Raw genomic sequence first — 20,238 nt, 5'->3', positions numbered from 1 at the left:
TGTGATGGATTGAGTTTTCCCTTTGAAGTTATCTTATCGGATTGAGTCTTTAAGGATTTGAGAACACTTAATGAATGTCTTGCACGTGCTTATCTATGGTGACAATGGGATATCATGTGATCCACTTGATGTATGTTTTGGTGATCAACTTGTGATTTCCGTGACCTCGTGAACTTATGCATAGGGGTTGGCACACGTTTTCGTCTTGACTCTCCAGTAGAAACTTTGGGGCACTCTTTGAAGTTCTTTGTGTTGGTTGAATAGATGAATCTGAGATTGTGTGATGCATATCGTATAATCATACCCACAGATACTTGAGGTGACATTGGAGTATCTAGGTGACATTAGGGTTTTGGTTGATTTGTGTCTTAAGGTGTTATTCTAGTACGAACTCTATGATAGATTGAATGGAAAGAATAGCTTCATGTTATTTTACTACGAGATCTTGAATAGATCGATCAGAAAGGATAACTTTGAGGTGGTTTCGTTCCCTACCATAATCTCTTCGTTTGTTCTCCGCTATTAGTGACTTTGGAGTGACTCTTTGTTGCATGTTGAGGGATAGTTATATGATCCCATTATGTTATTATTTTTGAGAGAACTTGCACTAGTGAAAGTATGAACCCTAGGCCTTGTTTCAATGCATTGCAATACCATTTGTGATCACTTTTATCATTAGTTACCTTGCTGTTTTTATATTTTTAGATTACAAAAACCTTTATCTACCATCCATATTGCACTTGTATCACCATCTCTTTGCCGAACTAGTGCACCTATAAAATTTACCATTGTATTGGGTGTGTTTGGGACACAAGAGACTCTTTGTTATTTGGTTGCAGGGTTGTTTGAGAGAGACCATCTTAATCCTACGCCTCCCATGGATTGATAAACCTTAGGTCATCCACTTGAGGGAAATTTGCTACTGTCCTACAAACCTCTGCACTTGGAAGCCCAACAACGTCTACAAGAAGAAGGTTGTGTAGTAGACATCAAGCTCTTTTCTAGCGCCATTGCCGGGGAGGTTAGCGCTTGAAGGTATATATTTAGATCTTGCAATCGAATCTTTTAGTTTCTTGTTTTATCACCAGTTTAGTTTATAAAATAAAGCTACAAAAAATGGAATTAAGGATGCTTCATCTTTTTAATGTCTTCCGTGAAAATAAGGATTCCGATAATTGTGCTCAATTGCTAGAGGAAGAATACATTAGAGTGTTTGGCACTAAATCTTTGGATGATGAGCATGATTGCAATGTTGTTATTATGAATTCTTTAAATATCCATGATGCTAATGTTATGCAAAGCCACAAGCTTGGGGATGCTATGTTTGATGAAGATGATATTTTTTGCCCCCCAAGTTTTGATGAGCAAATTTATTATGATGAAAGCATCCCTCCTATCTATGATGATTACTGTGATGACACGTATGCTATAAGGAATAATGATATTCGTGAAACTTTTCAACATTATTTTAACTTTCAATTGGATTATGCCTCACATGGTAGTTATTTTGTTGAGTTTTCTCCCACTACTATTCATGAGAAGAATTTTGCTTATGTGGAGAGTAATAAAAATTCTATGCTTGTGCATCATGAAAAGAGTGCTTTATGTGATGGTTATATTGTTGAATTCATTCATGATGCTACTGAAAATTAGTATGACAGAGGAACATATGCTTCTATGTATCTCACTAATATCAAGTTTTCTCTCTACATGTTGAAAATCTTGAAGTTATGCTTGTTTTGCTTTCCTATGCAAGTTGATTCTTGTTCCCACAAGTTGTTTGCTCACAAAATCCCTATGCATAGGAAGTGGGTTAGACTTAAATGTGCTAATCATACTCTTCTTGATGCTCTCTTTATGTTTCAATTTTTATCTTTTATGTGAGCATCATTGAAATCATCATGCCTAGCTAGGGGCGTTAAACGTTAGCGCTTGTTGGGAGGCAACCCAATTTTATTGTTGCTCCTTGCTTTTTGTTCCTGTTTATTTATAAATTAATCATCTATCCTCTGTTACGATTGTGTTTTTATGTTTTAATTAGTGTTTGTGCCAAGTAAAGCCTTTAGGACCTTCTTGGGTGATTGTTATTTGATCTTGCTGTAAAAAACATAAAGTATGCGCTCACGAGAATAATTTTCATTTCTTACCAGAGAGCGATAAAATACCAATTCCACTTGCAGTAGATTAATAAACAAATTGCCTAGGACTTTCTAATTTCTCAGGAGTTTTGGAGTCATAGAAGTATTCGAATCCTACAGATTACTACAGACTGTTCTATTTTTGATAGATTCTATGAGTAGTATCTGAGGGTATGAACCATAGAGAAGTTGGAATATAGTAGATATTACACCAATATAAATAAATAATGAGTTCAAAACAATACCTAAGTGGTGATTTATTTTCTTATAGTAACGGAGCTTATGAGTTTTCTGTTAAGTTTTGTGTTGTGAAGTTTTCAAGTTTTGGGTAAAGATTCGATGGACTATGGAATAAGGAGTGGCAAGAGCCTAAGCTTGGGGATGCCCAAGGCACCCCAAGGTAATATTCAAGTACAACCAAGAGCCTAAGCTTGGGGATGCCCCGGATGGCATCCCCTCTTTCGTCTTCGTTCATCGGTAACTTTACTTGGAGCTATATTTTTATTGGCCACATGATATGTGTTTTGCTTGGAGCGTCATTTTATTTTCTTTTGTTTTGCTTTCTGTTTGAATAAAATACCAAGATCTGAAATTATTAAATGTTAGAGAGTCTTCACATAGTTGCATAATTATTTGACTACTCATTGATCTTCACTTATATCTTTCGGAGTAGTTTGTCATTTGCTCTAGTGCTCCACTTATATCCTTTTATTGCACGGTGGTGGTTTTATTTTATAGAAATAATTGATCTCTCATGCTTCACTTATATTATTTTGAGAGTCCTTTAGAACAACATGGCAATTTGCTTTTAGGCATAATAAAAACTTTCATATTAGTGCATTGAATACTAAGAGAAGTTTGATACTTGATGATTGTTTTGAGATATGGAGATAGTGATATCAAAGTTGTGCTAGTTGAGTAGTTGTGAATTTGAGTAATACTTGTGTTGAAGTTTGCAAGTCCCGTAGCATGCACGTATGGTAAATGTTGTGTAAACAAATCGGAAACATGAGGTGTTATTTGATTGTCTTCCTTATGAGTGGCGGTTGGGGACGAGCGATGGTCTTTTCCTACCAATCTATCCCCCTAGGAGCATGCGCGTAATGCTTGGTTTTTGAGGACTTGTAGACTTTTGCAATAAGTATTTGAGTTCTTTATGACTAATGTTGAGTCCATGGATTATACGCACTCTTACCCTTCCATAATTTCTAGCCTCTTCGGTACCGTGCATTGCCCTTTCTCACCTTGAGAGTTGGTGCAAACTTCGCCGGTGGATCCAAACCCCGTGATACGATACACTCTATCACACATAAACCTCCTTATATATTCCTCAAAACAGCCACCATACCTACCTATTATGGCATTTCCATAGCCATTCCGAGATATATTGCCATGCAACTTTCCACTGTTCCGTTCACCATGACACGTTCATCATTGTCATATTGCCTTGCATGATCATGTAGTTGACATCATATTTGTGGCAAAGCCACCATTCATAAATTTTCATACATGTCATTCTTGATTCATTGCCCATCCCGGTACACCACCGGAGGCATTCATATAGAGTCATACTTTGTTCTAGTATTGAGTTGTAATCATTGAGTTGTAAATAAATAGAAGTGTGATGATCATCATTCATAGAGCATTGTCCCAATCAAAAAAATAGAAAGGCCAAAAGATAAAAAGGGAGGCACAATTTTTTTAAAAGGGTCAATGCTACTATCCTTTTTTCCACACTTGTGCTTCAAAGTAGCACCATGATCTCCATGATAGAGAGTCTCTTGTTTTGTCACTTTCATATACTAGTGGGAATTTTTCATTATAGAACTTGGCTGGTATATTCCAACAATGGGCTTCCTCAAATGCCCTAGGTCTTCGTGAGCAAGCAAGTTGGATGCACACCCACTTAGTTTCTTTTTGTTGAGCTTTCATGCATTTATAGCTCTAGTGCATCCATTTCATGGCAATCCCTACTCCTTACATTAACATCAATTGATGGGCATCTCCATAGACCGTTGATTAGCCGCGTTGATTTGAGACTTTCTGCTTTTTTGTCTTCTCCATATAACCCCCATCATTATATTCTATTCCACCCATAGTGCTATATCCATGGCTCATGCTCATGTATTGCATGAAAGTTGAAAAAAGTTTGAGATTACTAAAGTATGAAACAATTGCTTGGCTTGTCCTCGGGGTTGTGCATGATGAGAGCATTCTTATGTGACAAAAATGGAGCACGATCAAACTATATGATTTTGTAGGGGTGAACTTTCTTTGGCCATGTTATTTTGAGAAGACATAATTGCTTAGTTAGTATGCTTGAAGTAATATTACTTTTATGTCAATTTTAAACTTTTATCTTGAATCTTTTGGATCTGAATATTCATACCACAATTAAGAGGGTTACATTGAAAATTATGCCAAGTAGCATTCCACATCAAAAATTCTGTTTTTATCATTTACCTACTCGAGGACGAGCAGGAATTAAGCTTGGGGATGCTTGATACGTCTCCAATGTTTCTATAATTTTTGATTGTTCCATGCTATTATATTATCTATTTTGGATGTTTATGGGCTTTATTATGCACTTTTGTATTATTTTTGGGACTAACCTTTTATCCCAGAGCCCAGTGCCAGTTTCTGTTTTCCCTTGTTTCAGTGTTTCACAGAAAAGGACTATCAAACGGAGTCCAAATGGAATGAAACCTTCGGGAGCGTGATTTTTGGAACAAATGTGATCCAGGAGACTAGGAGTTGAAGGCAAGGAGGCTTCGAGGTGGCCACGAGGCAGGGAGGTGCGCCTGCCCCCTGGGCGCGCCCCCACCCTCGTGGGCCCCTCGTGGCTCCCCTAACTGACTTCTTTTGCCTATATATATATATCAATATACCCTAAAAACATCGAGGAAGAGAATAGATCGGGAGTTCCGCCACCGGAAGCCTCCGTAGCCACCAAAAAACAACCTAGACCCGTTCCGGCACCCTGTCGGAGGGGGAAATCCCTCTCCGGTGGCCATCTTCATCATCCCGGCGCTCTCCATGACGAGGAGGGAGTAGTTCACCCTCGGGGCTGAGGGTATGTACTAGTAGCTATGTGTTTGATCTCTCTCTCTCTCTCTCTCTCTCTCTCGTGTTCTTAAGATGGTACGCTCTTGATGTATCGCGAGCTTTGCTATTATAGTTGGATCTTATGATGTTTCTCCCCCTCTACTCTCTTGTGATGGATTGAGTTTTCCCTTTGAAGTTATCTTATCGGATTGAGTCTTGAAGGATTTGAGAACACTTGATGTATGTCTTGCACGTGCTTATCTGTGGTGACAATGGGATATCATGTGATCCACTTGATGTATGTTTTGGTGATCAACTTGCGAGTTCCGTGACCTCGTGAACTTATGCATAGGGGTTGGCACACGTTTTCATCTTGACTCACCGGTAGAAACTTCGGGGCACTCTTTGAAGTTCTTTGTGTTGGTTGAATAGATGAATCTGAGATTGTGTGACGCATATCTTATAATCATACCCATAGATACTTGAGGTGACATTGGAGTATCTAGGTGACATTAGGGTTTTGGTTTATTTGTGTCTTAAGGTGTTATTCTAGTACGAACTCTATGATAGATTGAACGGAAAGAACATCTTCATGTTATTTTACTACGGACTCTTGAATAGATCGATCAGAAAGGATAACTTTGAGGTGGTTTCGTACCCTATCATAATCTCTTCATTTGTTCTCCGCTATTAGTGACTTTGGAGTGACTCTTTGTTGCATGTTGAGGGATAGTTATATGATCCCATTATGTTGTTATTGTTGAGGGAACTTGCACTAGTGAAAGTATGAACCCTAGGCCTTGTTTCAACGCATTGCAATACCGTTTGTGCTCACTTTTATCATTAGTTACCTTGCTGTTTTTATATTTTCAGATTACAAAAACCTTTATCTACCATCCATATTGCACTTGTATCACCATCTCTTTGCCGAACTAGTGCACCTATACAATTTACCATTGTATTGGGTGTGTTGGGGACACAAGAGACTCTTTGTTATTTGGTTGCAGGGTTGTTTGAGAGAGACCATCTTCATCCTACGCCTCCCACAGATTGATAAACCTTAGGTCATCCACTTGAGGGAAATTTGCTACTGTCCTACAAACCTCTGCACTTGGAGGCCCAACAACGTCTATAAGAATAAGGTTGTGTAGTAGACATCACTGGTTGGCTCCCGATGAACACGTCGACGCATTCCGTTCAGACCCAGCCGGTTGCCTCCCCATGATCACGATGACGGCGCAGCTTCTCTGTTCTGACGCAGCCATGTACACGAGACCTGGCCGTACGTATGCATGAGTAGGCGTTCGAGACCCCGCCCGTATGTACGTACGTGGCCGTATTTTCTTTATTTCACCCTGGCCGCTGAACATACGTGTACATGCTACGTGCACGCCTCTACTACGACACATGCGCGCCTCTACACCGACCAGTATGTACGTACATGTTCGCGACCAGAATGACAACGCTACGTACGCTTCGACCAGGTGGGTCCCTACTGTCAGGCACTTCCTTCTGTGCGAAGATGTAGCTGGTGGGTCCCAACAGTCAGGGGGCGAATATGTTTTTTTGCCCGTAATATGGACGCACTTCCTTCCGTGTGAAGATATAGCTGGTGGGTCCCAGCTGTCAGGGGGGAAATGTTTTTTTATGAAATACAATGGCCTGTCTGGTGGGTCCCTGCTGTCAGGTGGAGGAATCATTATTTTCCGCGTAATAAGGAGGCACTTCCTTGCTGCGGCCGTGGACCCACCTGTCAGCCTCTCCACGTACAATACTCTGATACGTCTCCAATGTATCGATAATTATTGATTGTTCCATGCTACTATATTATCTGTTTTGGATGTTATTGGGCTTATTTGTACACTTTTATATTATTTTTGGGACTAACCTACTAACCCAAGGCCCAGTGCAAATTGCTATTTTTTTTGCCGATTTCAGTGTTCCGCAGAAAAGGAATATCAAACGGAATCCAAACAGAATAAAACCTTTGGGAGAGTTATTTTTGGAACAAACGTGATCCAGGGGACTTGGAGTGGATGTCAAGCAACCAACCAGGAGGCCACAAGACAGGGGGCGCCCCTACCCCTTGGGCACGCCCTCCCCCCTCGTGGGCCCCTAGTGGCTCCACCGACCTACTTATTCCTCCTATATATATTCATATACCCCCAAAACATCCATGAGCACCACGAAACCCTATTTCCACCTCTGCAACCTTCTGTACACAAGAGAATCCATGTTGGGGCCTTTTTCGGAGCTCCACCGGAGGGGGAATCGATCACGGAGGGCCTCTACATCATCTCCATGGCCCCTCTGATGATGTGTGAGTAGTTTACTTCAGACCTTCGGGTCCATAGTTATTAGCTAGATGGCTTCTTCTCTCTCTTTGGATCTCAATACAATGTTATCCTTGATCTTCTTGGAGATCTATTTGATGTAACTCTTTTTGCGGTGTGTTTGTCGAGATCCGATGAATTGTGGGTTTATGATCAAGTTTATCTATGAACAATATTTCATTCTTCTCTGAAATCTTTTATGTATGATTGGTTATCTTTGCAAGTCTCTTCGAATTATTAGTTTGGTTTGGCCTACTAGATTGATCTTTCTTGCAATGGGAGAAGTGCTTAGCTTTGGGTTCAATCTTGCGGTGTCCTTTCCCAGTGACAGCAGGGGCAGCAAGGCACGTATTGTATTGTTGCCATCGAAGATAAAAAGATGGGGTTTATATCATATTGTTTGAGTGTATCCCTCTACATCATGTCATCTTGCCTAATGCATTACTCTGTTCTTATGAACTTAATACTCTAGATGCATGCTGGATAGCGGTCGATGTGTGGAGTAATAATAGTAGATGTAGAATTGTTTCGGTCTACTTGTCACGGACGTGATGCCTATATACATGATCATGCCTAGATATTCTCATAATTATGCACTTTTCTATCGATTGCTCGACAGTAATTTGTTCACCCACCGCAATACTTATGCTATCTTGAGAGAAGCCACTAGTGAAACCTATGGCCCCTGGGTCTATTCTCCATTATATTAATCTCCCGTCAACAAGCTATTTCTATAACCATTTATTTTGCAAACTTTTTTTTCCAATCTATATCATGAAAATACCAAATTTTTTATCTTATCATTATTATCTCTATCAGATATCACTCTCATAAGTGACCGTGAAGGGATTGAAAACCCCTTTATCGCGTTGGTTGCGAGGTTCTTATTTGTTTGTGTAGGTACGAGGGACTTGCGTGTAGTCTCCTATTGGATTGATACCTTGGTTCTCAAAAACTGAGGGAAATACTTAAGCTACTTTGCTGCATCACCCTTTCCTCTTCAAGGGAAAACCAATGCAGTACTCAAGAGGTAGCAAGAAGGATTTCTGGCGCTGTTGCCGGGGAGATCTACGCACAAGTCAAACATACCAAGTACCCATCACAAACTCTTATCCCTCGCATTACATTATTTTCCATTTGCCTCTCGTTTTCCTCTCCCCCACTTCACCCTTGCCGTTTTATTCACCCTCTTTTTCCGTTCCCCTTCTCTTTTCTAGTTCGTCTCTTTTCGCTTGCTTCTTGTGTGCTTGTGTGTTGGATTGTTTGCCGTGATGGCCTTACCAGAATTTTTTGATCCTCACTTTGAAGGTTGGAAGAAATTGAAAACAACGTTAGAAGTTTTATGTCCTTGCAGTTTGAGCATAATAATTTCTTCAGAAACGAGCTTAAAGAACAAAAAAGTTTTATAGGGTACATGAATAAAGAGCTTGATGATATGTCTAAAGAATTTTATGGTCTGAAATCTCAGTTAGCTCATCTTGAAAACTTAATAGCCCAAATTTCGGATAAGCAGGCCACCTTAGTTAATAAGATGGCCGCCAAACCGGAAGAACTTGATGATAATAAAGATGAAGATCTAAAAGTGATTGATGTGTCCCCTATTAAATCTTTGTTTTGGAATATGAATCTTGATAATGATTGGACTGGAGATGAGTCAACTTTAGTTAAAAGGCGTCCCAATGATTCAGAGTTTTTAGATTTTGATGCAAAGATTGGTAAAAGTGGGATTGGAGAGGTCAAAACTTTATATAGCAATGAACCCACTATTTTGGATTTCAAGGAATTTAATTATGATAATTTTCCTTTAATAGATTGTATTTCCTTGTTGCAATCCATGCTAAATTCTTCGCATGCTTATAATCAAAATAAAGCTTTTACTAAACATATCGTTGATGCTTTAATGCAATCTTATGAAGAAAAGCTTGAATTGGAAGTTTCTATCCCTAGAAAACTTTATGATGAGTGGGAACCCACTATTAAAATTAAAATTAAAGATCATGAATGATAAGCTTTATGTGATTTGGGTGCTAGCGTTTCCACGATTCCAAAAACTTTGTGTGATGTGTTAGGTTTCCGTGAATTTGATGATTGTTCTTTAAATTTGCACCTTGCGGATTCCACTATTAAGAAACCTATGAGAAGGATTAATGATGTTATTATTGTTGCAAATAGGAATTATGTTCCCGTAGATTTCATTGTTCTTGATATAGATTGTAATCCTACATGTCCTATTATTCTTGGTAGACCTTTCCTTAGAACGATTGGTGCAATTATTGATATGAAGGAAGGGAATATTAGATTCCAATTTCCGTTAATGAAAGGCATGGAACACTTTCCTAGAAATAAAATTAAATTACCTTATGAATCTATTATGAGAGCCACTTATGGATTGCATACCAAAGATGATAATACCCAGATCTATTCTTACTTTTATGCCTAGCTAGGGGCGTTAAACGATAGCGCTTGTTGGGAGGCAACCCAATTTTATTTTTGTTTCTTGCTTTTTGGTTCTGTTTAGTAATAAATAATTCATCTAGCCTCTATTTAGATGTGGTTTTGTGCGTTTAATTAATGTTTGTGCCAAGTAGAACCTTTGGAAAGACTTGGGGAAAGTCTTTGCGATCTTGCTGTAAAAAACAGAAACTTTAGAGCTCACGAGATTTGCTGCCATTTTTTACTGGAGAGTGCGATTAAGTTGATTATTTTTGAAGATGATTAATAGATAAATTCGTAACTTCAGGAAATTTATTTTATAATTTTTGGGGTTACAGAAGTATTCAAAACCTACAGATTACTATAGACTGTTCTGTTTTTGACAGATTCTTTTTTTCGTGTGTTGTTTGCTTATTTTGATGAATCTATGGCTAGTATCGGAGGTTATGAACCATAGAGAAGTTGGAATACAGTAGGTTTCACACAAATATAAACAAAGAATGAGTTCATTACAGTACCTTAAGTGGTGGTTTGTTTTCTTTTACTAACGGAGCTCATGAGATTTTGTGTTGTGAACTTTTCAAGTTTTGGGTAATGATTTGATGGATTATGGAACAAGGAGTGGCAAGAGCCTAAGCTTGGGGATTCCCATGGCACCCCAAGGTAAAATTCAAGGACAAACAAAATCCTAAGCTTGGGGATGCCCTGTAAGGCATCCCCTCTTTCGTCTTCTTCTATTGGTAACTTTACTTGAGGCTATATTTTTATTCACCACATGATATGTGTTTTGCTTGGAGTGTCCTGTATGCTTTGATTCTTTGATTTTTAGTTTACCACAATCATCCTTTCTGTACACACCTTTTGGGAGATACACACATGAATTGGAATTTATGAGAATACTCTATGTGCTTCACTTATATCTTTTGAGCTAGATAATTTTGCTCTAGTGCTTCACTTATATCTTTTAGGGCATGGTGGTGGTTTTATTTTATAGAAATTATTGATCTCTCATGCTTCACTTATATTATTTTGAGAGTCCTTTAGAATAGCATGGAAATTTTATTTGGTTATGAAACTATTCCTAATATGATAGGCATCCAAGATGGGTATAATAAAAACTATCATAGAAAGTGCATTGAATACCATGAGAAGTTTGATACTTGATAATTGTTTGGAGATATAAAGGTGGTGATATTAGAGTGTGCTAGTTGAGTAATTGTGAATTTTAGAAATACATGTGTTGAATATTGCAAGTCCCGTAGCATGCACGTATGGTAACCGTTGTGTAACAAATTTGAAATATGAGGTGTTCTTTGATTGTCTTCCTTATGAGTGGCAGTCGGGGACGAGCGATGGTCTTTTCCTACCAATCTATTCCCCTGGGAGCATGCGCGTAGTGCTTGGTTTTTGATGACTTGTAGATTTTTGCAATAAGTATGTGAGTTCTTTATGACTAATGTTGAGTCCATGGATTATACGCACTCTCACCCTTCCATCATTGCTAGCCTCTTCGGTACCGTGCATTGCCCTTTCTCACCTTGAGAGTTGGTGCAAACTTCGCGGGTGCATCCAAACCCCGTGATATGATACGCTCTATCACACATAAACCTCCTTATATCTTCCTCAAAACAACCACCATACCTACCTATTATGGCATTTCCATAGCCATTTCGAGATATATTGCCTTGCAAATTTCCACCGTTTCATTCATGACACGCTTCATCATTGTCATATTGCTTTGCATGATCATGTAGTTGACATCGTATTTGTGGCAAAGCCACCATGCATAATTTATCATACATGTCACTCTTGATTCATTGCCCTTCCCGGTACACCGTCGGAGGCATTCATATCGAGTCATATTTTGTTCTAGTATCGAGTTATAATCATTGAGTTGTAAATAGATAGAAGTGTGATGATCATCATTCATAGAGCATTGTCCCAATCAAAAAAGAGAAAGGCCAAAAGATAAAAAGGGAGGCCCATTTTTTTTAAAAGGGTCAATGCTACTATCCTTTTTTCCACACTTGTGCTTCAAAGTAGCACCATGATCTTTATGATAGAGAGTCTCTTGTTTTGTCACTTTCATATACTAGTGGGAATTTTTCATTATAGAACTTGGCTTGTATATTCCAACAATGGGCTTCCTCAAATGCCATAGGTCTTCATGAGCAAGCAAGTTGGATGCACACCCACTTAGTTTCTTTTGTTGAGATTTCATACATTTATAGCTCTAGTGCATCCGTTGCATGGCAATCCCTACTCCTTGCATTGACATCAATTGATGGGCATCTCCCTAGCCCGTTTATTAGCCTCGTCGATGTGAGACTTTCTCCTTTTTTGTCCTCTTCCATAACCTCCTATCATTATTCTATTCCACCCATAGTGCTATATCCATGGCTCACGCTCATGTATTGCGTGAAAGTTGAAAAAAGTTTGAGATTACTAAAGTATGAAACAATTGCTTAGCTAGTCATCGGGGTTGTGCAAGATGAGAGCATTCTTGTGTGATGAAAATGGAGAATGACCAAACTATATGATTTTGTAGGGATGAACTTTCTTTTGCCATGTTGTTTAGAGAAGACATGATTGCTTAGTTAGTATGCTTGAAGTATTTTTTATGTCAATATTAAACTTTTGTCTTGAATTTTTCGGATCTGAATATTCATGCCACAATAAAGAAAAATGCATTGAGAATTATGCTAGGTAACATTCCACATCAAAAATTCTGTTTTTATCATTTACCTACTCGAGGACGAGCAGGAATTAAGCTTGGGGATGCTTGATACGTCTCCAACGTATCTATAATTTTTGATTGTTCCATGCTATTATATTATCTGTTTTGGATGTTATTGGGATTATATATACACTTTTATATTATTTTTTGGACTAACCTACTAATGCAAGGCCCAGTGCAAATTGCTGTTTTTTTGCCTATTTCAGTGTTTCGCAGAAAAGGAATATCAAACGGAATCCAAACGGAATAAAACCTTTGGGACAGTTATTTTTGGAACAAATGTGATCCAGTGGACTTGGAGTGCACGTCAAGCAACCAACGAGGAGGCCACGAGGCAAGGGGCACGCCTACCCCCTCGGTGCACCCTCCCCCTCGTGGGCCCCTCGTGGCTCCACCGACCTACTTCTTCCTCCTATATATATTCATATACCCCGAAAACATCCAGCAGCACCACGAAACCCTATTTCCACCACCGCAACCTTCTGTACCCAAGAGATCCCATCATGGGGCCTTTTCCGGAGCTCCACCGGAGGGGGAATCGATCACGAAGGGCCTCTACATCAACTTCATGGCCCCTCCGATGATGTGTGAGTAGTTTACTTCAGACCTTCCGGTCCATAGTTATTAGCTAGATGACTTCTTCTCTCTCTTTGGATCTAAATACAATGTTCTCCTCGATCTTCTTGGAGATCTATTTGATGTAACTCGTTTTGCGGTGTGTTTGTCGAGATCCAATGAATTGTGGGTTTATGATCAAGTTTAGCTATGAACAATATTTGATTCTTCTCTAAAATATTTTATGTATGATTGGTTATCTTTGCAAGTCTCTTCGAATTATCAGTTTGGTTTGGCCTACTAGATTGATCTTTCTTGCAATGGGAGAAGTGCTTAGCTTTGGGTTCAATCTTGCGGTGTCCTTTCCCAGTGACAGCATGGGCAGCAAGGCACGTATTGCATTGTTGCCATCGAGGATAAAAATATGGGGTTTATATCATATTGCTTGAGTTTATCCCTCTACATCATGTCATCTTGCCTAATGCATTACTCTGTTCTTATGAACTTAATACTCTAGATGCATGCTGGATAGCGGTCGATGTGTGGAGTAATAACAGTAGATGCAGAATCGTTTCGGTCTACTTGTCACGGACGTGATGCCTATATACATGATCATGCCTAGATATTCTCATAATTATTCGCTTTTCTATCAATTGCTCGATCGTAATTTGTTCACCCACCGTAATACTTATGCTATCTTGAGAGAAGCCACTAGTGAAACCTATGGCCCCTGGGTCTATTCTCCATTATATTAATCTCCTGTCAACAAGCTATTTCTATAACCATTTATTTTGCAAACTTTTTTTTCCAATCGATATCATGAAAATACCAAATTTTTTATCTTATCATTATTATCTCTATCAGATATCACTCTCATAAGTGACCGTGAAGGGATTGAAAACCCCTTTATCGCGTTGGTTGCGAGGTTCTTATTTGTTTGTGTAGGTACGAGGGACTTGCGTGTAGTCTCCTATTGGATTGATACCTTGGTTCTCAAAAACTGAGGGAAATACTTAAGCTACTTTGCTGCATCACCCTTTCCTCTTCAAGGGAAAACCAATGCAGTACTCAAGAGGTAGCAAGAAGGATTTCTGGCGCTGTTGCCGGGGAGATCTACGCACAAGTCAAACATACCAAGTACCCATCACAAACTCTTATCCCTCGCATTACATTATTTTCCATTTGCCTCTCGTTTTCCTCTCCCCCACTTCACCCTTGCCGTTTTATTCACCCTCTTTTTCCGTTCCCCTTCTCTTTTCTAGTTCGTCTCTTTTCGCTTGCTTCTTGTGTGCTTGTGTGTTGGATTGTTTGCCGTGATGGCCTTACCAGAATTTTTTGATCCTCACTTTGAAGGTTGGAAGAAATTGAAAACAACGTTAGAAGTTTTATGTCCTTGCAGTTTGAGCATAATAATTTCTTCAGAAACGAGCTTAAAGAACAAAAAAGTTTTATAGGGTACATGAATAAAGAGCTTGATGATATGTCTAAAGAATTTTATGGTCTGAAATCTCAGTTAGCTCATCTTGAAAACTTAATAGCCCAAATTTCGGATAAGCAGGCCACCTTAGTTAATAAGATGGCCGCCAAACCGGAAGAACTTGATGATAATAAAGATGAAGATCTAAAAGTGATTGATGTGTCCCCTATTAAATCTTTGTTTTGGAATATGAATCTTGATAATGATTGGACTGGAGATGAGTCAACTTTAGTTAAAAGGCGTCCCAATGATTCAGAGTTTTTAGATTTTGATGCAAAGATGTGTCTTAGTTAAAAGGCGTCCCTATTAAATCTTTGTTTTGGAATATGAATCTTGATAATGTGTGCTTGTGTGTTGGATTGTTTTCCGCGATGGCCTTACCAAAAAGTTTTGATCCTCACCTTAGAATGTTGGAAGAAATTGAAAACAACGTTATAATTTTTATGTCCTTGCAGTTTGAGCATAATAATATCTTCAAAAACGAGCTTAAAGAACAAAAAAGTTTTATTGGGTACATGAATAAAGAGCTTGATGATATGTCTAAAGAATTTTATGGTCTGAAATCTCAGTTCGCTCATCAAGGCGGTGGACGACAGCGAGGCCTAGGAAGGGGATGACACGGAGCCGGGGAAGATGCAACAGTGGATGCCCACGCGGAGAGGAGTACGAGGGTTCACTAGTTCAGCTGCAGTGTGTGGCTTCCGTCTCCGCAGGGCCTGGCCAATGGTGGGAGTAGTAGGGGGCGGTGAGGCCTTCGCGGCAGCAGAGCCGGCCACAGGAGGCAGGAGCAGGCGGCACGACCGGCGCTGCTTTGGGCGGCTGGAGCAAGAAGACCATAGGTTGAAGAAGCACTACGGCCGTTGGATGGACATTGTACGATCACTGGAGCTAGAATCGTTCATATTGACTAAGTTGACAAAGCCCTCCGTCCCCGTCAACTTAGTAGGCCCACATGTTAGCCTCCCACTAAGCTGGGTCCCAGCTAGCAGGGGGAGTATTCATTTTTTGTGTGTAATAAGGAGGCACTTCCTTGCGTGCAAAGATATAGTTGGTGGGTCTGACCAGTCAGCGGGGGAACGTTTTTTTCGTGAAATACAGAGGTCCTTCCGGTGGGTCCCAGATGTCAGGTGGAGGAATCATTTTTTTGCGCGTAATAAGGCGGCATTTCCTTGTGTGCGGCCGTGGACCCAGCTGTCAGCCTGTCCACGTACTGTCCACGTTGACCACGGCGCGCCGAGAGCACCAGGGCGGTGGACGACGGCGAGGCCTAGGAAGGGGACGACACGGAGCCAGGGAAGATGCGGCAGTGGATGCCCACGCCGAGAGGAGTATGAGGGTTCACTGGTTCGGCTGCGGTGTGAGCCTGTCGTCGCTGCAGGGCCTGGCCAGCGGTGGGAGTAGTAGGGGGCAGTGAGGCCTCAACGAAAGAACAACCGGCCACTAGAGGCAGGAGCAGGCGGTCTCACCGGCGCTGGTTTGGGCGGCTGGTGGAAGAAGAACAACTGTTGAAGAAACAACAGGACCGTTCGATTCAAATCCAATGGTCACTGCTGCTAGAATCGTTTGTTGACTAAGTTGACAAAGCCCTGCGTACGCGTCAACTTAGTAGGCCCACATGCCAGCCTTCGAACCGGTGCACCCCAGATGTCAGTGGGAGGAATCATTTTTTTCACGTAATAAGGAGGCAGTTGATTGCGTGCGGCCAGGCCAGCGGAGGGAGTATGGTGGGACGGTGAAGCCTGCGCGACATGATAGCAGGCCACAAGAGAAGGGAGCAGGCACTCCCACCGGCACTGGTTTAGGCGACTGGACCAGGAAGATCAGAGATTTAAGAAGCACGTCGGCCGTTGGATGGACAACCAACAGTCACTGCTGCTAGAATCGTGTGTTGACTGACAAAGCCTTGCGTAAACAAGTCAGCCTCGAAATTTGTGGCGTGTACAGCTCATTTGCTATTATTTTTATAATTTTTACTCATTTTCTAATTCATATGAAATTTATTGCAGCCCATTTTCCATTTTTAGAATTGCTGCCCATTTTTTGGTCAGTACCAGGGTTAAAAAATTGAACTAAAAATGTGCAAAATTTTGAAAATTCGCAATTTTTGCCGGGGAATAAAATATTCTTAATCCAAAAATTATTAGCCATACTAAAAAAATTTAAAAATTAAATTAGTACTATGTCATGTTAAAATCCAATGAAATATAAAATATCAGTGAAGAAAAAAACAAGAAAAGAAACTAATTTTCCCATTTACTTTTAACAAATACTGACCAAACTCTTTGGCCAGGCCGGAATGCATCCCTCCTCGTCTTGAAAGATTTGCAGCCCTGTAAGTCAGAGAAAACAAATAGGCCTAGCTTGGGTATTCTTCAAAAAGAAATAGTGGCCTACCTATTTTCCCAAAGAAAAAACTGCTGGACTGGTCATGTTGTTAGACGGGCCACAGAGACCGCACAACCCAGTTTATACCCTGCTCCTCCGAACAAATCCTCAAAAAAGATTGTGCAATTCTATCGTTAATTGACTATACGTTGAAAATGCTGTGGGTCCCAGATATCAACAGGGTGGATTAGAGTAAAAAAATGAGGGGTGCATTTGAGTAGTAAAAGAGGCGCTTTGCTTGTCTTCGGGAGTGGACCCGGTGGGTCTGTACTGTCATACGCACGTCTACGGTCCTCTCTCAATTCACTATGTTGACATGGCCGGATGGCAGCGCCGTAGTGAGCGCACCAAGGCGGAGGATAAAGTGCCGCCGCCAATGTGCTGGGCTGGGTTGGACATTCTTATTGAAAAATAAAAATGGACCGAAACTATTTACGACGTTGACTACGATTTGCATGGGTCCGCTGGTTGCAGGAAGAAAATGATGGGAGAAACAAGACTGGTCACTATCTTTGCCTAAGAATTATATCGACTGAATGTCATGACACTATCATAGGAAATAATATCCTCCTGTTAAATCGTGAATATAAAGAACTGGTGAATGAGCATTTAGCTTTATTTATTTACTTACTTATTTATGTTTAGGGGACCATGAGCATGTACCTGGGCCGGATTCATGTGAGAGCCTCCCTTCCAGTTATTTATGGGCTCCTCTATTGGGCCTTCATCAGAGGGTTGCATGTTATCAACAAGTGGAAAATGTGTTCCTACAAAAAATAGTATGCGCTATACGGTACGGGGCACTAAAGGATCAGACCGTGGAACGACTTCCAAAACATTGTGTTTGTCGTTCTAACAACACAGTTATTCAACCAACAGACGAAATATACTACTGATTGTACATTGAAAACAGCAGCAATAGCAACCAGGGCTGGGGGTGCAACAGAAGCAGTAAGCAGGCCAGAAGAGTAAAGACGCAGCTCTCTCTTCCAAACCAAACATCAGCCATCATTACAAAAGGGCTACCAAAAAAGAACAAGTGTATGCATCAAACTAAATAAAGATCCTACTACACCAACTGTATGCATCTAACTAACTGGCTCAGTTAGACGTTACTATTTATTAAGCTGTGGAGATTGGCTGACGGCTTGAACCAGATGGGTGCCTGACGGGGGAAACTCCAGCCAGCAGGTCTAAGTCTGATACTTGCGACCCTCTCTCCTAGTTTGGGCTGCAGAGCGTGGCGGCACATATCAGGGTATGGTGCATGCAGAGATGCATGGTACGCTGTGTACACACAGTTTTGCCTAATGAACAAAACCGCGCTGCCATCATGATCCTTGTCGTCGGTTATCTCTTGGTTAATCGGATAATTCAGTCCGAGAAACAGAGAGCGTGTACCAAGGCTACTTACCATCCTCCAGTGAAAAATTCCTGAAGGCCCAGAGAAGCTGGGATCCTGCTCAAAGACCTTGCAGTGACTGTGATTGTATTCCGTGAAACAACACGTCCGGTACATGCGAACGATCATCAATCGTGCGCCGTCGTCTGATCGAGCCAGGAACCACCTGCAACTGCCATGCCGCTTTTCTTTGAAAGGTTCTGGGATTAGGAAGGGTAGGGATACCAGGCGGCCTACAACATCATATCAAGTTCGAGTCAAATAAAAAGGGCTCTTAATGTAGTCAATCTTAAGAACAACATGTTATGAGCATGGATATTTTTCAGTAAATGTTGACAGTAATATAAGCAAGCCATCATGATATCATAGGAAAGTAACATACTGCTATAACAGCCGTTTGCAGCGATTACTGGAGTATGCCAGCAATACGTCCAGCCATAGAAGGAGTCGACAGCGTAAATGAAGCCCTTGTGTTCAATTGCATCAGAGAACCATGGAGGATGTATGATCCTGCGATGGATGTGCAGATTTATCCACTTACCGTAGTGACCAGTCAGATAGGTGAGACCGCGGTTGAAGAACGCAATTAGCCTGAAGTCTTTATAATTTTGCAGATCTTGTGGGCACTTGGCAGATTACAACCTTGATCAAATAAAACTTGGTATCATGTTGGCTACTGTAAGATTCCGAGTATTCTGGGCCGCGGTGCCAAAGCAGTGCAGTGTTAATGGAAGGAAGGGGGATCAATCGCCGGGTGTAGACCTCCACAAGCATCCAGCTGCCGCCACCGTCGACGAGCACCATCCAAGACGTGTTCATGTCGACCCAGTACATACCGTTAATGTAGTTGAGGGTGACAGGGATCGGATCACGGTCAAGAGGGTTGATGCTCGCCACCCTACGATCGTTATGCTGCATGACACGCCGTTTCTGAAGATCATGCGGCATCAGCAAGCAAGGAGCTGTCTTAAAAAGTTCCGTCCTGAGGGCTTTCAGTAAACAATACAGCCCCGATGAGCAGGCGGCGAGCGGCATGGTACTGAGATTGTCGACACACGAAACAATGAGCTTGATTACCTCTGTGGGGAGCGAATTCCAGCCACTCTTTCGGTGGACCCTGCTTGGTTTTGCCATTGTTAGTGCTTGGGTATCGGAAGAGGGGGGAGGTGCCTTAGCGGGGATGGAAGATTGGACGATTATGTGCGGAAAAGGATGGAGAAGCGAATATGTGCTACGAGAAGTGGACAGGTGATGATGACTACAACATGCCGCTTGACTTACGAGACACGTACCAGCAGCGTAGGGTCATATTGATGCCAGACAACTTGCTTGAGTGATCACAATACTGGTACTCCCTATAGTACCTACTACTATGCTCTAACTTTCTTGACTAGGGTAGTAGTGGAGCAGGACTCTGCTCTACTACTAGCACCGGAGGAATAGTATATTCTAATATAAAATACTTACAAACTTCAATGCAAGTAATGTACAATGTACTGACAGTGGAACCCACAGAGTACTTAGAATACAAGATTAAGGATGCAATGAAATTTTTGTAGAGGGAGAATCATACACACAATTAACTCAAATGGATTGGACGTGACTCTATTATTCTCCAACGGCAACCGGCAAATTTCCTCCCATGGGCTGGAGTAGGTTTCTCGGTTTGCATGCAGGTTTGACGGAGGGGTTTGATGGAGGCGAGGAGGCGTGTTCAGCCGGGTGTAGCGGTC

Source organism: Triticum urartu, chromosome 2A, assembly GCF_056163025.1.
Source record: "Triticum urartu cultivar PI428250 chromosome 2A, HENAU_Tu73, whole genome shotgun sequence".
Classification (NCBI taxonomy): domain Eukaryota; kingdom Viridiplantae; phylum Streptophyta; class Magnoliopsida; order Poales; family Poaceae; genus Triticum; species Triticum urartu.
This window is presented reverse-complemented; position numbering follows the sequence as displayed.